Source organism: Rhinolophus sinicus, linkage group LG05 (assembly GCF_036562045.2).
Source record: "Rhinolophus sinicus isolate RSC01 linkage group LG05, ASM3656204v1, whole genome shotgun sequence".
Taxonomy (NCBI): Eukaryota; Metazoa; Chordata; class Mammalia; order Chiroptera; family Rhinolophidae; genus Rhinolophus; species Rhinolophus sinicus.
Window position 1 is genome coordinate 79061462 of NC_133755.1, and position 22430 is coordinate 79083891.

Consider the following 22430-nt stretch of genomic DNA (forward strand, 5'->3'; position numbering starts at 1 on the left):
GCTGGAGAGAGTAGTGTTGGTCGTAGGTCCTTTCTTTTCATTACTTTTAATATTTCCTGCCACTACATCCTGGCCTGCAAAGTTTCTGTTGAGAAATCAATCAGCTGATTGTCTGTCTCCCCTGTAGGTAACTAACTGCTTTCCTCTTGCTGCTTTTAAGATTCTCTCTTTGTCTTTAATCTTTGGCATTCTCATTATGATGCATCTTGGTGTTGACCTCTTTGGGTTCATCCTGTTTGGAACTCTCTGTGCTTCCAGGACTGTATATCTATTTACTTCACCAGGTTAGGGGAGTTTTTTGGTCAATATTTCTTCAATTAGGTTTTCAATTCCTTGCTGTCTCTCTTCACCTTATGGTACTCCTATGATGCAAATGTTGGTACCCCTGATGTTGTCCCAGAGGCCCCTTAAACTGTTCTCATTTTTTTTTTTATTCTTTCTTTTTGGTATTCTGATTGGTTGTTTTTTGCTACCTTCTCTTCTAAACTGCTGATTCGACACTCTGCTTCATCTAATGTACATTGATTTCCTCTAAACTATTCTTCATTTCAGTTATTGTATTCTTTATGTGTCACGGCCCACGCGACCAGGAGGGCTCTGCCTGATGGGGAAGGGTGAAGAGATTGAGAAAAGACACAGAGACAGGAAAGCTGGGATTGGGAGGTCCACTGGTGACCGACTGCCTCAGCCGGGGTGCGCACAAGGCTCATAACACCAGCATGAGCCAGAAAGCTGTGTCCTACACAACTAGACTGAGAAACAACGGCTTGAACCGGAGTGGGGGTGGGGGAAGGGGGAAAAAAAGAAGACAGCTGAGAGGAGAGTCTAGAGGGACTTTGGAGGAGCTGCACATGGTGCTAGGGATGATGGTCTTGTGATAGCCAAACTAAGAGTTCAAGGGGCATCCCCAACGTCCTCCAAACAAGTCTCTGACCCAGGAGTTACGGAATTAGCACGCTCATTATCACATACTCCGGGGAAAGAGAGAAAAGAAAATGACCATTAGTTGTGAGGGCGTCCCCGCCACACCTAAGGTCGAGCAAGGGTCCTGGCCCTGGCCCGTGGAATTCCCAGTGCCCCAGAGACGTCTCAAAGTGGATCATTTTCCGACCAAGGCCCGTTGACCCGTGGAGGCGGCGATGGAGACCCAGAGAAGCAAAAGAAGAATGGGGAGCCAGTCACCAAAAAGAACTACAGGGAGTGGCCAGTAGGGAGGGAGACTGTGCCTTTGACTTGTGTGCCTGTCCGATGAGCGGGCCTTCTTTGCCTTGCGTCTGGCGGCATCTAGTCCTAGAGTCCCGCACCGCTACCAGGTTATCCTGTCACGGGAGACTTCTTTAAAATGGCGGATGCCCTAAAGGCACTTATGTGTCCATCCCGTGCCCACTAAGAGTGCGGCCAAGGTGACTCACTTGTCCCCAGAGAAATAGGAGCCTCACACCAGGTCTGGCAATGGGTTTCCCCAACGAACAGAGAAGTTGGACTTTGGCTTCCACTGGAGAGTAACCCCAGCCTGGAAGCGTGAATTTCTAACCCTCAAGGGAGGGGATCCGCAAGAGGCTCTAGAGAGCCACCGGGGGAAGCCCCTGGTAGGGAGAGGAAGAGGTAGAGTCGAAATCCCAGGTTTCAGCACCAAAATGTCTTCGCGTAGTATTAACCCCTGGTCGTTTGCAGAATGTAAAAAGAATTTACAAGACTCTACAAGAGTAAGCAAAGATTTATTGAAAGTCAAAAAGAGAGTTCTGGCAGAAGTTTTGCCAGGGCAGTCTGGGAGGGAGAGCTGTAGAGACAGAGGGGTAAGAGAGAGATACTGGCAAATGGAGCTGTGCCAGGGCAGAGTCTGATGGGGGACAGCTACTCCGATGAGAAGGACTGCTGGGATTCTGTGTTTTTCCATGCAGGAGGTAGGATGCCTGTCAGCTTGCAGGGGGGCTGCTGTTACAATTGTCTTCTTCTGGGAACCGTTCTGTTCCCATCTATGATAGGTGTTTGTTTGTAGGGGGTTGCCATTGCGATTTGGAACCGTTCTGTTCCCATCTATGATAGGTGTTTGTTTGTAGGGGGTTGCCGTTGCGATTTGGAACTCTTCTGTTCCCATCTATGATGGATGTAAGGTGCTTGTCAGCCTGCAGGTGCTGTGCTGGCCAGGGGAGTCGGAGCCAAGTGGTTAATGTTTAACTCGTTCCTGTTAGCCCTCAAGCCCACTCCTGTTAACTGCTTACTTGTTTCATCAGCTGGTACCCAGGTGCCCTGCCTTGAACCCACCTGACCATCTTGCACTCCCCTCCCCCGTTAGACAGTGAGCCACTCCAGGACCAGGAGCTGTGTTCCTCTCCTCTCTGTCTCCCTGAGGATGCTTTCTTACAGTGGGGCTCTGCCCATCGTCACTAACCACAGGGACCCCCATCCTACACGTGTCTGTGGATGGAGATGTCACGTATCACAACGTTTTAACAATTCCTTAGATTTCACATCCATTTGTTATTAGGCATGGCTGGAGAAATGAGTTGCAGGAGACCAAGATTGGTCTATTAGAATTTATTTGGTGTGTTTGAGCTGCGGGAGGTCAGGTTAGAAAAGACCATAATCTCCTTGAGCAAAGAGGGGTATAGAGTTTTATAGGAAGGGGTATATGAGGCTGTTCCCCCTTCAATGCTTCAGAGGGTGTTCATTGACAAAGGGTTTCAGGGCATGACCAAGCCCTCCACCTACACTCCCTGGCCCCAAGTCGCCATCTTGGTAGCTGATCACAGGCCCCTAGGAGATAAAACAACACAGGATCAAGACAAGATGGCTTTTAAGATAAGGTTTCTGCTCCTGGCCTAAATGTGGCTTAACATTTGTATTGATTAATGACTTCACCATCATTATTTAGCACGTCAGGGATGGGTCCTGTTGTGACTGAACTTAGAATGGGTTCACCTCTTGGTGAGTCACGAATCAGACAGTACACCAAGGGTAGTTAGCACACAAAGCAAGATTTATTTGCAGCGAATAAGGAGCCCACGGGGAATAATTTCCAAAGTAGTGGCTCTGCTAAGTGGGGAGTGTGGGGGCGGAGCCCCAGAGAGTAGTTTCCAGGCTCTCGGCCTCACATAGACAGGTGCTGGCTCAGGTAGTAAATGGCCAACTGTGATTGCATGGCCATCAGCTGTGGCTAGTTGGCCGTCAGCTGTAACCAGTGAGCCATTGGCCACAATATAACTGCTGTGGCTAAGAGGAGGAGAGGGAGGAGAAAGAAATGGGGGCTATCGAGAAGATGGCGGCTGGGCTGGCAAGCGTGGATGGCGGTTTGCGGACAGTGTGAATCCAGCCTCCAGTGAGAGTATAGTGCCGCCAGAGAGAATATAGTGGTATGACTCCCCTACCTATGGCTCCGTGGGTGTTCCTTTTTGGCCTCACCATATCCTGCGTTCTTGTATGGGGAGCGGGAGCAGAGACCCCACCGGACGCCCTGCACGACAAATGGTGCAGCGAGCAGGGTCCCCTGCACGACAGGAGCCCTGTGTTTCGGTCCTTTCAAATCAGTGCACATGCACGACGGGAATGTTGTCACACGTGCACAGGATGCAAAGCGTGGTGCTGGGCTGTCCCGGGCCGGTAGCAGCTGATGCTTCTTCACGTGGGGCATCTTCACATAATGGCGTCCAAACTCCTCCCAGAGGCGGGATTTACTATTATATGAGCTCTCCCTCCCCTCAAGTTCATAGAGGCTTCCTTATCCGGTTTGAGCAGGTTCTCTCTTTGGTGCCTTAGTGGTTTCTGCAGGTGGTTATCTGGGGGCCCAATCGTTTCCTGGAAAATAGGCTAACAGAGCAGTTAACAGAACACTTAGTGACTTTGTCAAACTTAGTTTGGGGTGACAAAGGAGTGTCAGCCTCACAACTAGCAACCCTCTTCCCTATTCTTCTTACACTGTCCCAGCTCAGAGAGATTCCTTTCATTGCTAAAGGTCACAGGGGAGTGCGGGTGTGGAGAGGGAGATGGAACCCAGCTCTCCTGACAGCTGGTCCCAAGCGCTTTCCTCCATGATGTCATCAGCCCTCCTTCCCGGGCTTCCTAGGTGTGGCAGGTCCAGCAAACGTCTCATTCAGCCGTCCCCACCCCAAAAGAGTTTTAATACATTAATAATAATAATAATAATATGCGAAGTATATTGCAAGCCATTTAGAGATGGTTGCAATGAGACATTGAAGCCACTCCTACTCTTTCTGGGGATGGAAGGGGCCCTGATGGTCTGGGGCTCAGGATTTGGGGTGCCCCCCCCAAGATCTAGGGCATCAGCCCTTCTCCACAAAGCCTCCCAGGTGGTCTTTTGTACAAAGTGTTTCCCTCCACTCCACCCTGCTTCCAGCCCCCTCTGCTCTGCCCCATAAACTGATGTCTCCTCCACTCCCGCCCTTGGAGCCCGGCCTCACCAGCATAGGCCACCCCCCAACCCCCCAGACCTCAGGAGCCAATGCTGAAAACCCAGTGTATGGCTGAGAGACACTGAGGGGAGAGACACCAAGAAGACCCAGTGTATGGCTGACACAACCCAAGGCGGGGCTTCGCTGGAGGCCCGGCGAGAGTTTACATGGAGGATACAAGGTCACCCATTCCCCCACTCTAGCCTAAAAAAATAGAAGTTGTTCAGTGATCTCAAAGTAGAAAGAATGCGTTTAGGGGCAGGTTGGGAGCAGAGCACCCGGCCTGTCGGTTTCTGAGTTGCACCTGCCAGTTGGGGAAACACAGACCCACTGGGGTCTGCAGAAATGCAATCCCTTGGGTTTGGAGAGGGACCTGGATTCCGATTCATTTAACACAGCCATCTGGGTTGGTTCTGAGGCCTGCGAGTAGGGATGCGCTTCTTCCAGCCCCCTCCCCACAGGCCACCTCAGGATTCTAAGATCCCAAAGTACTTCCTACAGCCTCTATGGGGAAGGAGGGCTCCTGTGGGGGACCATCCTGATTTAGTCGGGCTCCGCTGGCCTGGATGAAAAGCCACCACTAAGGATCCAGGAAAACCCCACCGAGGTTCTGCCACGTTCAGGGAGGACCTACTTTATACCCGGTGTGACCTCCATCAGAGACTGGAGTGACTTCCCTAAAATGACACAGGAACAGCGGCCTGACAGCGCTTACAAAACACCTTGACCAGCACCCTTCCCAGTCTCTGTCCCTGACCTGTCCCAGGGGACACAGTCACCTGTGTTGACCATGAGGCTGGAATGTGCTGGGACAAAATGCAGAGCGAGTGGAAAAGGAGGGAGTGAAGGGGGAAAGTGTTGAAGAACGGAAGGGAGAAGAAAAGGGGAGAAAAAAGTAGAGGGGAAATAAATTTTACAGGATGTAACATTATGTCTAACGTTAAGTTTTTATTTTCTATCTAGTTTTGTCATTTATTGACATTTCACGCTAGCTGTTTGATCTCTCTGAAGACATAAATAAACACCTGTTACTGTTACTGTGGGACCTCTTGAGGGTAAGTTGTTACATCAGGACACTTCACCTCCATTGTGTCAGGGTGTGTCTCTTTGGATCAAGGTGTTTCCTTTGTTTTATTTACATAACCAAAGTGCACATTTCAAAGAGGATAATATGCTTAAAGCCAACTTTGTTGGGACACACGTTACATGCAGTAAAATTCATCTGTTTGAAATGCACAGCTGGTTGAGTTGTGGCAATTGTACACCCTCGTCACCATTAGCACAGTGAAGATGGAGACCATTCCATTGTCCCCAAAGAAAAGTCATGTCATAAAATGCTATGCAGCCAATAAAGGAAGTAAGATAGATTTTAATGTACTGCTATGGAAACATGTCCCAACACACTTTTAAGCTTTTTAAAAGGTTAAGAACATACTGAATTACAATGCCTCTGATACCTTACAAAATATATACTTTTTAAGTAAGGGAAAACCTGGAAGATTTCTCACCAAAGTTTTGACAGCGGTGTCTCCAGGGAATGTGATAACTTACAGATGCATTTTACTGCATGTTACGTAGTGACTTTCACATCTGAAATGTGGGAATTTTACCTTTTAGTATGAATTTGAATTTATGTGGGGGTCAGGAAGACAATATTTCTGTTTTAAAATATTGTGAAGCTAAGCTCAAATCATGTTATATAGATTTTTAAAAAACAAAATTTTACATCCAGTACCAGAAATTGTCTTTTAAGATAATCCTTCATATTTTGATAGCATTGAATCTTTCTTAAAATGCTTTTGAAAGGGATGTTTTTACTGGAGTAGACAGATGTGTAATAAATATTTATAAAATATGCAGGCTGTAATTTTCAAAAGTGCAATATTGAGTGGGGGCACAGGGGACTCTGTCACATTCATACTCAAACCCAGTTTGAAGCTGGAGTTGCCACAGTGTCCTTGGGTCAGAAACAAAGTCGGGGCAAATCTTGTTCCTTGAGCACCGATTTGCCATTGGGAACGTCAAAGGCTTTCACAGCAAGTCTGAAGAATGAGACTGACTTTCTGATCTGAAGTTCAAGAGTCCGGAGTCACTTCCGAAGACAGAGAACCGCCACGCCGAGAGCAGGGGTGCCGCCCACCTCTGCTCCGAGAGCCTCCCGGAGTCCCAGCAGCAAGGCGGCAGCCCACACCCAACTTGTCCGTCTGCAGCCCAGGCCGCGGTCGCCAGCGGCGCCGACACGACAAGGCGCGCATGCTCGCTAGGCCCGGTTTCCCCCCATCCCCGGCCCCGGTCGTCGCCCCGCGCCGCCATCTGAGGCCGAGCGGTGCCGCGCCCGCTACAGCGGCAAAGGGAACAGCCCGCGGGAAGGATACCGTGCGGAGGGCTTGCGGGGGGCCTGGCCTCGGGGCCAAGGCTGTGGGGGACGCCTGTGTGTGAGGGGCGCCTGTGGGCCGCCGTCCTGGGCTCCCGCCATCCTCCGCGCGCTCAGGCCTCCGCCTCCGAGCTTGGCAAGCCCCGCCCCACCTCCGTGCGGGGGCTCCTGGGAGTTCGAGTTTCCTTTTCTGTAGTTGGGCCGCTGTCCTCGTTCTAGTGACCACCTCTGGGCTGGCTATGCAGGTCCCGCCTTAGGTAGAACGTAATTTTTGTCCTTTACGATAGCTGAACCCGGGCCCTAACCGGTTAATGCATATTTACGTGGTTTCTGTACTATGTCAGTTCTACTGATCCTAGTGGTTTATTAGTATAAACCTTTATATATCGTTGGTGAAATTATGTAAGATGTTGTTATGCAGGGCGCCCTGCGGGGTCTCTGCTCCCGCTCCCCACAGAACGCAGGACATGGTGAGGCCAAAAAGGAACACCCACGGAGCCATAGGTAGGGGAGGCATATCACTATAGTCTCACTGGAGGCTGGGTTCACAAGTGTGTGACCTGCTGTCCGCTTTCCTGCCAACCAACAGAGGACTCTCCTCGACTGGACTCCCCAATGTAGCCACGGCAACTATACTAGTGGCCAATGGCTCAATGGTCACAGCCAACGGCCAACCAGCCACAGCTGACGGCCATCCACTACTCGAGCCAGGACCCCTCCACACGAGGCCGAGAGCCTGGAAACTGCTCTGGGGCTCTGTCCCCACAGATGTGATGAGAGAAACCGTTCCACGAATTACTTTATAGTTCAATATACGTACAATATAATTCATACTTAAAAGAACATGCATATTTGGTGTGTGATATGTTTTTTCCAGTAACTTTACTTCTCTCTAAGAGGCCAGTTATTATGTAAAGATTTTGTGGGAGTTATGTGATGAGATGGGGAGTTCCTCAAAAGACATCCACTGACAATAAAACATGTTTAAATTCTCTAAAGAAAAAAAAAAAAAGTTTCAAAAATGTTTGGTGCCTGGCTCCCTCCCTTCTCCAGACTAGTGATGAAATAAACTGGAAGGAGACTGTAATATTTAGCCTTTCAAAAATAGGTCCTTATTTTTCACACCTGCTGGCTTTCCAAATTCATCTTAATAGAATACAAAAACAAAACAAAACAAAACCCCCAAGTTCTACAGCTATGTTTCTGGCCAGTGGAAGGTCCTGCGTCTCCCCATTCCTCACGGGCTACAGGACCCTGGGCAGTGAGGCTCTGGGCTCCTGACCTGCTGCCATCAGGCCAGGCCCCTCTCCTCCTGGACTCTCTTCACCTCCTGCCCAGCCCCACTGTGCTTTTTCCCTATTTCCTCATCCTTTTCCTCTCCCCACAGGCACCCTGAATATTTGTCACCTTCTACAAAGGCTTTCTCCTCCTGAGAATAAACTCCTCCAAACTCTAGCAAAACAAACACCAATCAAGAAACCCTGAAGACACCTGTGGCTGCTACTCTGGACATCAGCCCTCCCTTCCACCCACCCCCACTTCTCTGTGTAAATGGAGAGTCAGGGTCCTAAGCTGGTGTCATCTGCACATGTGCCTTTATTTCAGGGGAGGAACAGTGTTATTCATCAGATCAGCAGACTGCAAAGACTCCACCACCACCACCACCAAAAAAAAAAGAAAACCCTTAAGAAACTCTGCATTGGGGGGGGAGGGGGGGCTGAGATTAGGGGAGTGCTTGACTCCAAGTCTACTGATTGATATGTTAACCTAAATATAAAAGGTCTTTCAAAGTGAGAGTCAACAAGCATTTAGTTGAGATTAAAAAATAAGAATCGCTGTTCAGGAAGCAGTGATTCAGGCAGAAGCCCAAATAGTGTTCTGATTAGGAAACAAAGGCAGGGGTGTTTATGAGAAGGGAAGGGGAACAAGTCCATCAATAGAAGAAAGGCATTTCTTTTTCTTTTTTCTTTTTTTCGTTTATTGGGGTGACAATTGTTAGTAAAATTACATAGATTTCAGGTGTACAATTCTGTATTACATCATCTATAAATCCCATTGTGTGTTCACCACCCAGAGTCAGTTCTCCTTCCATCACCATATATTTGATCCCCCTCACCCTCATCTCCCACCCCCCACCCCCCTTACCCTCTGGTAACCACTAAACTATTGTCTGTGTCTATGAGTTTCTGAAAAAGGCATTTCTATTGGTGCAAACCTAGTGGTGTTTATTCTAAGGGAAGTTTTTAATTTTCAGTCAGGTAATCAATAGTCATAATATCTGTGTTCTGCTTATCTTTGCAAACAGTTCTTTAGGACATAATTCTGCTTTAGGCCCAGTGCAAAGGTTATTTTGCTGCTTTAACATTCCTACAGGTTTGAGGCATAAGATGCACAAGGCAGTTCCTTGGGGATGCAGCTCTGGCTCCATTTTAAAGTGGCTCCATTTATATTATGACTGAAATTTACCCCCCTTTGATCAAGATCTTTCCTATTTTATCTTTTTTTTCAGTTAAGTTGACATTCAATATTATTTTATATTAGTTTCAGGTGCACAGCATAGTGGTTAGACGTTTATATAATTTATGCCGTGATCCCTTCAAGTAGTCTATTCCCCACCTGTCACTCTACGTAGTTGTTGCAACATTATTGACTTTATTCTCTATGCTGTACTTTACACCCTCCTGATTATTTTATAACTACCAATTTGTATTTCTTAATCCCCCCCATACCAACTCGCCCCTGGCAACCATCAATTTTTTTTTCTGTATCTATGGGTTTCTTTCTTTTTTGTTTGTTTGTTTGTTTTGTTCTTTAGATTCCACATGTAAGTAAAATCCTATGGTATTTGTCTTTCTTAGTCTGACTTACGTCACTTAGCATAATATCCTCTACATCCACCCATGTTTTCGCAAATGTAAGATTTCATTCTTTTTAATGGCCAAGTAATATTCCATTGTATATAAGTACCACATCTCCTATACCAGTCGTCTACTGATAGGCACTTAGGTTGCTTCTATACCTTGGCTGTTGTAAATAATGCTGCAGTGAACATAGGGGTGCATGTATCCTTTTGAATTAGTGTTTAGCATTCCTTCGGAAAAATACCCAGAAGTGGAATTGCTGGGTCATAAGTTAATTCTATTTTTAATTTTTTGAGGAACTTCCATACTGTTTTCCATAATGGATGCACCAATTTGCAATCCCACCATCAATGTACGAGGGTGTCCTTTTCTCTGCATCCTCATCAACAATTATTTGTTGATTTATTGATGATAGCCATTCTGACAGGAGTGAGGTGACATCTCATTGTGGTTATAATTTTCATTTATCTGATGATTAGTGACATCTGTATGTCCTCTTTGGAGAAATGTCTAGTCAGGTCCTCTGCCCATTTTTTAATTGCATTGATTGTTTTGTTTTGTTTTTCTTTTTTCTTTCTTTCTTTCTTTTTTTTTTTTTTTTGGTGTTGAGTTGTTTGAGTTCTTTATAAATTTTGGATGTTAACCCTTTATCAATGTATCATTAGTAAATATCTTCTCCCATTCAATAGGCTGTCTTTTCATTTTGTTGGTGGTTTGATGCTGTGCAAAAATGTTTTAGTTTCATGTAGTCCCATTTGTTTATTTTTCCTTTTATTTCACTTGCTTGAAGAGATAGATCAGAAACAATATTACTAAAAGCAATGTCAGAGAGTATACTGCCTATGTTATCTTCTAGGAGTTTTATGATTTCGGGTCTTGCATTTAAGTCTTTTGAGTTTATTCTCGCATATAGTGTAATAAGATGGTCCAATTCCTTTTTTTTTCATGTATCTTTCCAGTTTCCCAACACCAGTTATTGAATAGATTGTCTTTACCCCATTGTATATTCTTGCCTCCTTTGTCATAGATTAAGTGACCATATAGGTGTGGGTTTATTTCTGGGCTCTATATTCTGTTCCATTGATCTATGTGTCTGTTTGGATGCCAGTACCATGCTGTTTTGATTACTATAGCCTTACAGTATAGTTTGACATCAGGTAACGTGATACCCTCACTATGCTCTTTTCTCAGGATTGCTTTGGCTAGTTGGGATCTTTTGAGTTTCCATATAGATCTTAGGATTATTTGTTCTACTTCTGTGAAAGATGCCATTGGTATTCTTAGATGGATTGCATTGACTATTTGGATTGCTTTGGGTAGTATGGACATTTCAACGATGTTAATTTTTCCTATCTGTGATCACGGTATATGCTTCCATTTATTTGTATCTTCTTCCATTTTTTCCTTCAGTGTTGTATAGTTTTCCAAGTATAGGTCTTTTACCTCCTTGGTTAAATTTATTCCTAGGTATTTTACATTTTTTGATGTAATTGTAAATGGGATTGTTTTCTTAATTTCTCTTTCTGATAGTTCATTATTCGTGTATAAAAATGCAATCAATTTCTGAATATTAACTTTGTATCCTGCTACATAATGAATTCACTTATCAGTTCTAGTAGGTTTTTGGTGCAATCTTTTGGGTTTTCTATATATAGTATCATGTCATCTGCAAATAATGACAGTTTAACTTATTCCTTTCTAATTTGAATGCCTTTTATTTATTTTTCTTGTCCAATTGCTACAACTTCCAATACTATGTTGAATAAAAATGGTGAAAGTGGGCATCTTTATCTTGTTCCTGATATAAGGAAAATGCTTTTAACTTTTCCCTGTTGAGTATGATGTTAGCCGTGGTTTTGTCATATATGACCTTTGTTATGTTGTGATATGTTCCCTCTATTTCCACTTTGCTGAGAGTTATTTGTTGTTGTTGTTTTTTATTCTAACTGGATGCTGGGTTTTGTCAAGTGTTTTTTCTGCATCTATTATATGATCATGTAATTTTTATCTTTCATTTTGTTTGCGTGGTGTATCACATTAATTGATTTGCAGATATTGAACCAAACTTGCATCCCAAGAACAAATCCCATTTGATTATGATGTATGATGATTTTAATGTATTGATGAATTCGGTTTGCTAATATTTTGTTGAGGATTGATACGTCTATGTTCATCATGAATATTGCTGTATAATTTTTTGTTTGTAATGTCTTTGTTTGGCTTTGTAATCAGGGTAATTGTGTCCTCGTAAAATGAGCTTGGGAGCTTTCCTTCCTCTTGAATTTTTTAGAATAGTTTGAGAAGAAATGGTGTTAATTCTTCTTTGAATGTTTGGTAAAATTCATCTATGAAGTCATCCGGTCCAGGATTTTCATTTGTTGGGAGTTTTTTTATTACTGATTTGATTTTGTTGGTAGAAATTGGTTGGTTCATATTTTCTGTTTCTTCTTAGTTAGAAATTGGTTGGTTCATATTTTCTGTTTCTTCTTGATTCAGTCTTGGAAGATTGTATGTTTCTAGAAACTTGTCCATATCTTCCAGATTGTCCAATCTGTTGGCATATAATTGTTCATAGTATTTTCTTATAATCCTTTGTATTTTTGTGGTGTCAGTTGTCACTTCTCCTCTTTCATTTCTGATTTTATTTATTTTGAGTCCTCTCTTTTTTTTCCATAAATTTTATTGGGGAATATTAGGAAACAGTGTGTTTCTCCAAGGCCCATCAGTTCCAAGTTGCTGTCCTTCAGTCTAGTTGTGGAGGGTGCAGCTCACCTCCAAGTCCAGTCGCCGTTTTCTTAGTTGCAGGGGGCACAGCCCACCATCCCATGCGGGAATTGAACCGGCAACCTTGTTGAGAGTTTGTACTCTAACCAACTGAGCCATCTGGCCGACCCTCTCTTTTTTTTTTTGATGCATCCGGTTAAAGGTTTATCAGTTTTTGTTGTTTATCATTCAAAGAACCAGGTTTCTGTTTCATTAATCTTTTGTGGTTTTTTTATACTCATTTATTTCTGCTCTGATCTTTATTATTTTTTCTCTTTGGGCTTTGTTTGCTTTTCTTTTTCTAGTTCTTTACATGTAAGGTTAAATTATTTATTTGACTTTTTTCTTGTTTCTTGAGGTAGGCCTGTATTGCTATGAATTTCCCTATTAGGTCTGCTTTCGCTGTGTCTCATAGATTTTGGGTCATTGTGTTTTCATTTCATTTGTCTCAAGGTATCTTTTGATTTCTTCCTTGATCTCATTGTTGATCCACTCATTATTTAGTAGTATGTTTGTCGCGTCCAGTGCAACACGGGCAGTGAGGGTACGAGAAAGGGCGGCATTAGGTTAAGTTTTAAGAAAGAAAGAAACAGAGACTTAATGCAGTTGAATCTCAGAAGGCCAAGGGTCTCACAGTTGTGAGAGACTGGAGCACAGAATCAGGCCAACTGGTGGCTTCTATTGATTATACAAGGAAGTAAAAATGATCGTATCTATGGTCTGTGAAACTCATCCATCATATCACAAAGGTGGCTTAATCCAATTATCCCTGTCTGCAAACAGCCAGAGCAGAAAGTCCTATGGTGACTTATTTAAGGTGTGTACCGTCCTAGGGATAAGCCTCCCCCCATGCCCTGGTGATTAGAGACCTGGCCCTGTCCAACTTTCGGGCACACCCAGGCTGCTTTCAGGGGCTTTTTCGTGTAGACTGCCTGCCTCGGCTCAAGCTGCAGACTTTCTTAGACTCTCAAAGGTTCACAGAACCCAGACAAGTAGCATCTGGATTGAGCGTTGTCCTGTGCCTCTGGTTGAACAGCCCTAACTTAGGAAGTCCCCTGCCCACTGCTCCAGTCCATCCCAGGCCCAGCACCTGGGTGAACACCACCACCTGAATGACCAGATTAACCAGAGGAAAAGATCACAGGCTCCCTGAAGCTAAACAGAATTTCTATCACACAGCCACCTTGCGTCAATGGCTTTGGGTCCTGCTTCTTGGGTCAATACTTTTAACTCTGCTTAACCAAAATCTGTCTCTCCTCATCTAGGGGCCTTGGGAATACAAAGGATACCCCAATAAGATTACCAGTCGCAACCAAAGAAGCCAACACGGTCTTCCAGGTGGATCTCAAGACCCCTTCCTCTCATCTAAGATCAGATAGGGTGAGAGTTCCATGATTCCCCTAATAGGTAGGGACAGCTCTATAGACCTGCCCAGCAGGAAGCAGATACAGAAGAAAAGACCTCCTGTCCCTCAACTTCCTATAGAGATTTTATGGGGATCATGTCTCTCAAGGAGAAAACAAGACAGGCAGTTAGAGATAGACATCAGGTGTCTACATTCCTGCACATCCAACATCACTCACAGAGTGCAACCGCCCAAAAGATCTCCCCTCTTCGCCCAAAACTCCCCCTTCTCATTGTAATTATCTAACTCTATGAGGAAACAAATGAGTACACAGTATCCAATTAGATTAAACCAGTCACTCACACCTGCGCAGCAAAGGCCACAACCACCGGTAATATGTATAAGATCATACATATCCCCAGAAGTTCATTAATATCATTATAACAGACTGAATTCTGGGAAGGAACATGCACAGTTGAAAACATGAGGTAATAGCCTCTTGTCCATCACAGGTGTCAATCAAGTTGTCCCATGGCCAGAAAGGAACGACCAATTCCAGAGGAAAAAAAGGGATAAAAACTCCAAGTCCTGGGCAGTCGGTGCATCTTGAGCCTTGCCTTTGCTCGGGACTCAGTCCAATCTCTTTGGAGTGTACTTTCTCTTCTAATAATGGTCCTTGAGCCACTTTCTACTGCTCGGGACTGCTCCTATTTCTTTGGAGTGTACTTTTTTCTTCTAATAAACTGCTCTTTCATTACTTTATTTTTGTGTCTCATTCAATTCTTTGCTCGAGATGCCAAGAACCTGGACACCGGACCAAAAAGGGCCCACCCTCCGGTAACAGTGACAATGAGACTGGTTAGTTAGCATGTAGCTAGGTAGACGGGGGTCCCTGGTGGAATAAACAAAAACAGCCATATCCTGAAACTCCAGGCCCTGGAATGTCTCCTTCACTCCAGGACAAAGATACGAGAATACACCTTGAGGTTAGTGAATTATCTCAAATCCCGTTTGGACGGACAAAGGAGCAGATCTGACAGATAGGGATGGGTTGTTAATCCCTTCAGGATGGGCAAACAGGACAAACCGAATAGATGAATTCAATTAGAAGGCTCTAGCCCCCTTCCCCAAGCAGGCAGGGGAAGGTATAAGAGTAAGAGCTTTTCCCTCAGTCACTGGGCTTCCCAGTTTCGGGTACCCCCTCCCACTCAGGAGCTGCAACCTCTTCTCCTGCCTCTAATAAACTACGTATCTTCCTTTACAACTCTTTGCCTCTCCCTGGTCCATGTGTCCATTCTTTGGCTTCACAAATCCCAGCCCACACCCAGAAACTGCCGGCAGATCCAACATCAGTTACATCAACAAGAGTGTCTTTGGGATGCTCATGAGATGACTCTTGGCTGAGGGGTTCTGACAGCTTCAGGGTGGGGCTGGTCTCCAGAAAGACCGAGCTGTGATTAGAGGGTCGGCACTTCAGCCTCATCCAACCTCAGGAGAGGGGCTGGAGGCTGAGCTCAATCACCCATAGCCAATGGTTTAATTAATTGTGCCTACATAGTGAAACTTCCATAAAACCCCTTAACAGTGGGGTTCAGAGAGCTTCTGAATTGGTGAAAACATCCACATGCTAGCTGGGTTAGGGGGGATCCTGCAAGCCCGAACACCACAGTGACAGAGGCTCCTTTGCTAGTGACCCTTCCAGACCTCGCCCTGCAGACCTCTTCATCTGGCTGCTCACTTGTATCCTTTATAACCAACTACAACAGTAAGCCTAGCATTTTACTGAGTTCTAGAAGGTCTCACAATTAAATTCACAAACTTGTTGCAACTGTTGATGAAAAACATCCCGTCTAAGAGAAAGCTTATGAGAGTTTATTTGAGCCAAACTGACGACAATTGCTGGGAAGCAAAATCTCAATGACTTGAGAAAATGCTCCGCAAAATGGCGGTTTGCCATTTTATTTTATACAGAGAATCAAAGGAGGAGGGTTACATGAAATCCGCTGGTGATAGATTAAGGGGGTGAGAGAAAGCAAAACGGGGAACTCTCTGGGATTAGATAGAAGTAAATTGGAGAGACAGGTACTTCTTTCACACAGGTGGGTGCAGGATAGTTATAGTTCACACAGAGATGTTAATCAAGGGACCAGAATAATAATGAGGGATTCTATACTTTCCTGCTCTGGAAAAAGGGTTTGCTGACATTCCAAGGATGTCATTTTAGGTGCAAAGAGCAAATAGACAGGCCCACTTAAAGGGACAGATTAACTTTATGAAGGAAACTTTTGGCTAAAGATATGACTTCCCGCCATGGCCCACTTAGTTATGAAATGTTTTTTACGCTCACGCCATCTTATGCGGTTATTTTCAGTTTCCTGAGCTTGTCAAGTTTAATATGTGGTCCCTTTTCCATCCATACAATGATGTTGCTAATCTTTTTTGATATCAGAGGGATTATTCATTATGAATTTGTACTAACTGGCAAACAGTTAAGCAAGTTTACAATTTGGAAATGCTTAAAAGGCTGTGTGAAAAACTTAGACAAACTGAACTTTTCACCAACAATTCATGGCTCTTGCATCACGACAATGCACCAGCTCCCACGGCACTGTCTGTGAGGGAGTCTTTAGCCAGTAAACAAATAACTGTATTGGAACACCCTCCCTACTCACCTGATCTGGTCCCCGGTGACTTCTTTCTTTACCTGAAGATGAAGGAACTATTCAAAGGAACACATTTTGATGATATTCAGGACATCAAGGGTAATATGACGACAGCTCTGATGGCCATTCCAGAAAGAGTTTCAAAATTGCTTTGAATGGTGGAGTTGGTGCATAGCTTCCCAAGGGGAGTACTTCGAAGGTGACTGTAGTGATATTCAGCAGTGAAGTATGTAGCACTTTTTCTAGGATGGATTCTCAAACTTAATTGTCACATCTTGTATGAGTTATTCTAGCAAATTATCGAACTTGAAAGGGGGGGACCCTGTAGGGAAAATGTTGAAGAAAATTTGCCTTCACTGGTTGATGTGAGCTTTTGTCTATTAGCTTTTATGTGCTCCTGCATGTGAGGTGATTTCTGTGCTGTGATCAGGGGTTGAGTAAATTCCCCCTTTGGTCTCATTCTCTCAAGCAGGGGAGATATGAGATGATGTTTGTTGTTCTGTCTGTGTTGTGAGGTGATGGTTAGCTTAGGGTTAAAGACATTTTTGATCAGGGGTTGAGAGAATTCCCTCTCTGTTCTGTCTGTTTTGCCCACATCAGCAGATGAAGTAAAGACGTAGCTAAGTTATATCAGGACAACGTGACAGGCACGTTGCCAGACCTTGCTGCTTATCTGGATGAATTTGCCCTTTGGCCGGATGGGCAGTATTTATATCAGTAACTGCTGGACCCTCCCAGAACGGGCCACTTCCGGAGGGGGGCGGGGCAGGGACAAAAAACTTGGCTCTAAGGTACACCTGAGAAAATATGTAAGACAGACCTCAGTTGGCAGTATAATTATTATTATTGTCATTTGGTCATTTGTCATTGGTGATTTTTCATCGTTCTAACATTTTGAAGACCTCCAGCAACATGCAGCTTACAACACCAGGGGATGTCCAGATTTGCAGCCACGAACCTGGTGAGGGCTGGCTGGTTCCCCACCTCTCTAGTGTTGTTCCCCACGGTTAGCCTTCTTGAAAACTTGTTAGCATCTAGAAAACTTGCATGCAGCTTGCAGCTTATAGCATTAGAAGACGCCTTGACTTCTAACAAAATAACAACATTCTTAGGAAACTAACAAGCAGTGGTGTGGGAGATGCCTGAGTTTCTCTCAACTACAGACCTGGCAAAATTTTGATTTATGACTTTTCCAGTGCCACTCCCCACCCCGGTTTGGTGAGCTTGTGGCATCGACTGTAATAGTTACTATCCTATAGAGCTTATTACTGCTTTTGGATACTCCTTACTAAGTACTGTGTACTTAGCCAAGTGATTTTTGATCAATAGTAAACATATGTTGAGATCTCTTCAACTTATAAGCATGTGTACTCCTTTGACATGACATTGGTATCAATGTGTATAGTTTAGTCTCAACCACCTTTCTTTTCTGTCATTAGCACATGCTATTAATTGCCTTTGTCTTTTGCTATTGCATATTGCTAAATACATTGATTAGACATTGCTAAATAAATCCATTAGTCCCACTCTAGCAGGTGTCCCTCCTCCTTCTTTCCCCTGCACATCATTACAGACCCAAACTTAGAAGTGCAGGTAACATGGGGACCTGAAACTTGTGACTTGCATCCTAAGTGAGGGCAGTCTGTGGGACGGAGCCCATAACCTGTGGGGTCTGATGCTATTATAACTCCAGATAGTGGCAGGATTCCCTGATTGGGAGACACCCAGGTGGTGGCAGAGCATCAGAGAATTGGTTGGGTGAAGGGGAAAAACCCTCACCATCCCACACAGAGAAATGAAGAGTAAGAATAAGCAAGGAAACCTCTACCTCATGTTATCCCAGAGCAAAAGATCAGCAAACAGAAACATTTATATCAGGTCCTCGGGTCTGCTACCAGCTGCTCATGGTCCAGACTTTGAATGGAACTGCATATAAACCTGAAAACTAGGACAGTATTTGTTTTTTAGTCCTTTGTGGTGGTTCAATAATAAATGATGTTAGATCCTCTCCCCAGAAGTTACTACCATGTACAAGGAAATACAAATAGTAACATAACACATCAGGGTGCACATAGGGAGTCTAATCCTAGTAAGACAGAGAGGCAGGGAGAAGACGTTTTGAGTAATTGTCTCACCATCCTACAAAGCCACTCCACTTATTTGCAAGTACAAACCGGAGCAGACAAAATTTGCATCCCAGAACCGATTATCAAGAGATTAAGTCGAACGATGTCATTTATTAGTCCCTGTTCTTCCAGCCAAACCGGAGTGCCTATGAAGTACCAGAGAAAGTTCTAGTCTCAGATCTTTGCTCCAAGAATTGAAATTAGTCATTCTTTTTACATCCCTCACCTCGAACACCTAAACTCTTTTCCTACATTAGTAAAATTCCACACATAGAGTCTTGGTGGGAGGCAGAGACCACTTCACTCTATAAAAGAGAGAAATCTACTGTCCCTAACACTCTTGCAGCTGGACACAACATGAGGCTCCCCCATCAGGTGACCAGATGCCAGAGTCTGACTCAGGACGTGGTGACACAGAGGCTAGAAACGTGCAGAACGCATTTGGCAGTAACAACACAGCTGCCAGGAGCAGCAGTGAGTGACAGCAGTCATGGCCGCAGAGTCCGGGGTCCACATGGATGTCAGTGGTGTGAGCAGTGACACATGTGCCCAGCAGCAGGGGCAGTGATTCCCACGTGGGACCCGACCTGGGGGGACTGTGGGTCAGTTCCTGGTGCATGGGCTCAAGGCTGTTCTGTGGCCTCCCCAAAATAGTGCTAGACCCCAATATCATAGATAGATGATAGATAGATGGATAGATGATAGACAGATAGATAGATGATAGATAGATGATAGATAGATAACTACTTTATATCTAAATTAGAAAAAATTTAGATTCCATTGTTTGCTCCCAGAAATCAATGTGGGGAATAGTTTCAGGAGCAAGCGTTCAGAGATTTTATTATACTGACCTGTGACCCACTCCTACATCTCCCACCTGACTCTGCCCCACGGTAGAGAGAACGACATGTAACTCCCAACATCACGTCCTCCCCTTTCTAAGAAAAACACCTTTAAAAGTGTATATAAGACCATTCTCCACCCTGAGCTCCATCACTGACCTCAGAGGGTCCCAAGCTGGCTGAGCCCCAGGACAGCTTGTGGGCTTGTTACAGACACTCAGGCCTCTCCCAGACCCACCGTCTCAGAGAACCGGACACAAGCCCAGGAGTCGCTTCTGTAATAAGCCCTGCAAGTGAGGCTGACGCACAGCCCTGTGGGAATCCTGGTGACGCTCTTGCTACTAAAAGTGTGATCTGAAGACCAGCAGCAGCTCCAACCTCATTATAAATCCAGAGTCTCTGCTCTGCTCCAGACTTTCAGAGTCTTAACAAGATGTCCAGGGGATTCCCGCCCAGGGAAGTTTGGGACTCGCTGGTCTACGTGCCTTATCGACGTGGGGCCAGAACTGTGCCGTCTGCAGGGTGTGTGGTCTGATCAGATCACAGCACTGGGGGTCCCGGGTCCAGTCCTGTTCCTTTCTCTTCTACGGCCATCACTCTCTTGGTGACCTCATCTGTGCTCAAGGCTTTAAATATCATTTATATGTGTCACCTCCCAAGTCTATTTCTCCAGCCCAGACATTTCCCCTAATCTCTAGACTCATCTGCCCACTGCCAGTCTGATGACCTCACTTGTATTTCTCACATACATCTCAACTCCAACATCTATTAAAATGAATCTGTGATGCCTCCCACCCCTCAGATATGCTCCTTCCAGAGTCTCCCCCATTTCTGCTGACAGCAACTCCATCTTTCTACTTGTATCCTCTGAGATGTTGGGTGTCCCTGACTCTCACATCCCAGACTGACCCATTAGGAAATGCTGTAATGTCCACCTTCAGGACGTACCCAGAACCCCACTCCCACTATTCCCACCGCTCACCCCCAGTGGCAGCAGGTCCAGCCCAGAACCCTGCAGATTCCTCCACTTCCCGACGGCCTCCCTCCCCCAAGTCTGTTCTCAGCACCGCAGCCCCAGCCGTCCTCTGAAAGGAGATCACACCATGTCCCCTTCTGCTCCTAACTGTCCTGTACCTCCCCCTCACTCAGAGCACAGGTCACTGCCCTCTACCATCCTCCCGGCCACGTGGTCTGGCCGCACCTGTCTCTTCTCCATCACTCTCTGCTGCAGCCACACCGGCCTCCCTGCTCTTCCCAGAAACCAGACACACTCCTGCCCCAGGGCATTCCCACTGCAGTTTCCCTGCCTGGAAAGAACGTGCCCAGACGTCCTCGTGGGTAATTCCTCGTGTCCTTCACATCTTCCCTCAAGGTCAGCTTCCCAGTGAGGCCCCCTGAGCACCCCAATCAAAACAGCCGTCTTCCCTGGCCCCACACCCCACACTCTGGATCCCCTTCCCCACTGCATTTCCCCAGAACACTTATCTCCTTCTAACATAAACACCTTCCTTGTTTACTGTGCTTATAGGATATAGTCTGTCTCTTCCCACTGGAACAGACGCTCCCCAAGTTCAGCCATTTTTCTGACTTTACTTCAATGATGTTTCCCAGATACAGACACTGTCACACATCTGGCACACGGCCAATGTCAGTGAATAATCAGTGACAGCGCCCCCTGTTCTAGAGACAGTGTCTTTATTAATGTAGCCTCAGGTCAAATGCTGTTTTGTGGCAGCTACAGCACCAAGTCCCCTCACACTGGCATCAGGGCCACCTCCCCTTTTCTCACAGGTGCTGCTCTCCCCCTCCCCCCTTCTTTCTCCCACACCTGCCCTCCTGCTCACCACAGCACAGTTACATTTCCCTCTTCAGGAAACAGTGAGGCCCGACTTATGGGTCCTGTTTTCTAACCAAATATAAATCTAAAGCGGACTCTGCTTCATAAACCTCTCAGTTTGGACTGGAGCCAGCACTGGAGCTCACGGCAGGGAGAGAAGGCAGCGAGCAGAGCAGAATTCCAGCAGGAACTTAGGTAAGATGAGAAATTGCGGGATCCCTACCCTGCTCATTCCAGACTCTGGTTCCTCTGATAGTTTGGGAAAAGATGGAGAGAACCATCAAGCCCTAGAAGGAGGCGAGAGCTGGATGAGTCTGAAAATTCCTCTCAATCCACAGACTCCTGTGTGCGGGTTCCCCCTGGCCTTGTGGGGACAATGACAGGCATTACACCTCCTGCTGCTGACAGACAGGGGACACCCAGAGGAGAATGAGACCAGGACGCGTAACAAGAACAAACACAGTCATATTCCTCTAAAGAAACAACAAATGAACACCCACAAGATGGGGCCAAGGGCCGGGCCAGGCCTGAGCCTTGGTGACCCGGCCACACGAAGCCGTCACTGACAAGACCAGACCTGGGTGATATTCGAGTCCCTGTGATCACAGGTCCTGCTGGGACAAGGTCCTACTGAAGGGACGAGGACAAAGGGGCAGAGAGGTTACCCCGCCGAGGAGTGACCACGTCAGAGCCCACGATGCACTGAGCCCCGACTGGGCTCAGGCACGTCCACGCTCGGTTCTCACAGCCTCTCCTGTCTCCACCCGCAACAGACTCAGCACAGCAAACACACGGATTCTGGAAGGTTCTCAGGTCTTCCATTTATTTCCTCTCTAACTTTAGGATTTTCTCCTTCAATTAACCCATCAACCCTTGATGGCAAGAACTGAAAAAACAGATTCATGTCCAGATTCCTATATCTACAGGAAGTAGGAAGTTGCTGCTCAGTGTAACATGAAGTAAAGGTGGGGATGGAAACAGCCTTTCCTGGAACAGGACAGTGAGTCAGGGAAGAGACTCGGTCAGTGTGGGGAGGGGGCGTGGAGGGCAGGGGCGGGCAGTCTCCCAACACCTCACATGATGCAAGAGGAATGCAGACACATTCAGATGCCCTTTGCAGAAAGAGATCAGAGGTTCCTGTGTCACAAAGTGGGGGCAGGAACAAATCTCACATCATCAGTCCCCACAAGGCAGCTGTCTCACGCTGTAG

At 45.7% G+C, this 22430-nt stretch overlaps 1 protein-coding gene and 1 long non-coding RNA gene across 5 annotated transcripts in view; both read right to left on the reverse strand.

The window, feature by feature from the left end:
* Positions 1-22430, reverse strand: part of LOC109439581 (patr class I histocompatibility antigen, A-2 alpha chain) — a 91445-nt gene that overhangs the window by 55842 nt on the left and 13173 nt on the right. Inside the window, exon 8 of one of the 3 annotated variants that reach the window (XM_074332654.1) lies at positions 22017-22424. The exons of the other annotated variants lie outside the window; for them this stretch is intronic. The gene's annotated coding sequence lies outside the window, so the exon portion shown is untranslated. Of the gene's footprint in view, positions 1-22016; positions 22425-22430 lie in introns of those variants that run through there. 3 annotated transcript variants of the gene reach the window in all.
* Positions 1-22430, reverse strand: part of LOC109440070 (class I histocompatibility antigen, Gogo-B*0101 alpha chain) — an 81698-nt gene that overhangs the window by 55842 nt on the left and 3426 nt on the right. The window contains exon 8 of one of the 2 annotated variants that reach the window (XR_012496504.1): positions 22017-22424. The exons of the other annotated variant lie outside the window; for it this stretch is intronic. This is a non-coding gene — a long non-coding RNA (class I histocompatibility antigen, Gogo-B*0101 alpha chain). Of the gene's footprint in view, positions 1-22016; positions 22425-22430 lie in introns of those variants that run through there. 2 annotated transcript variants of the gene reach the window in all.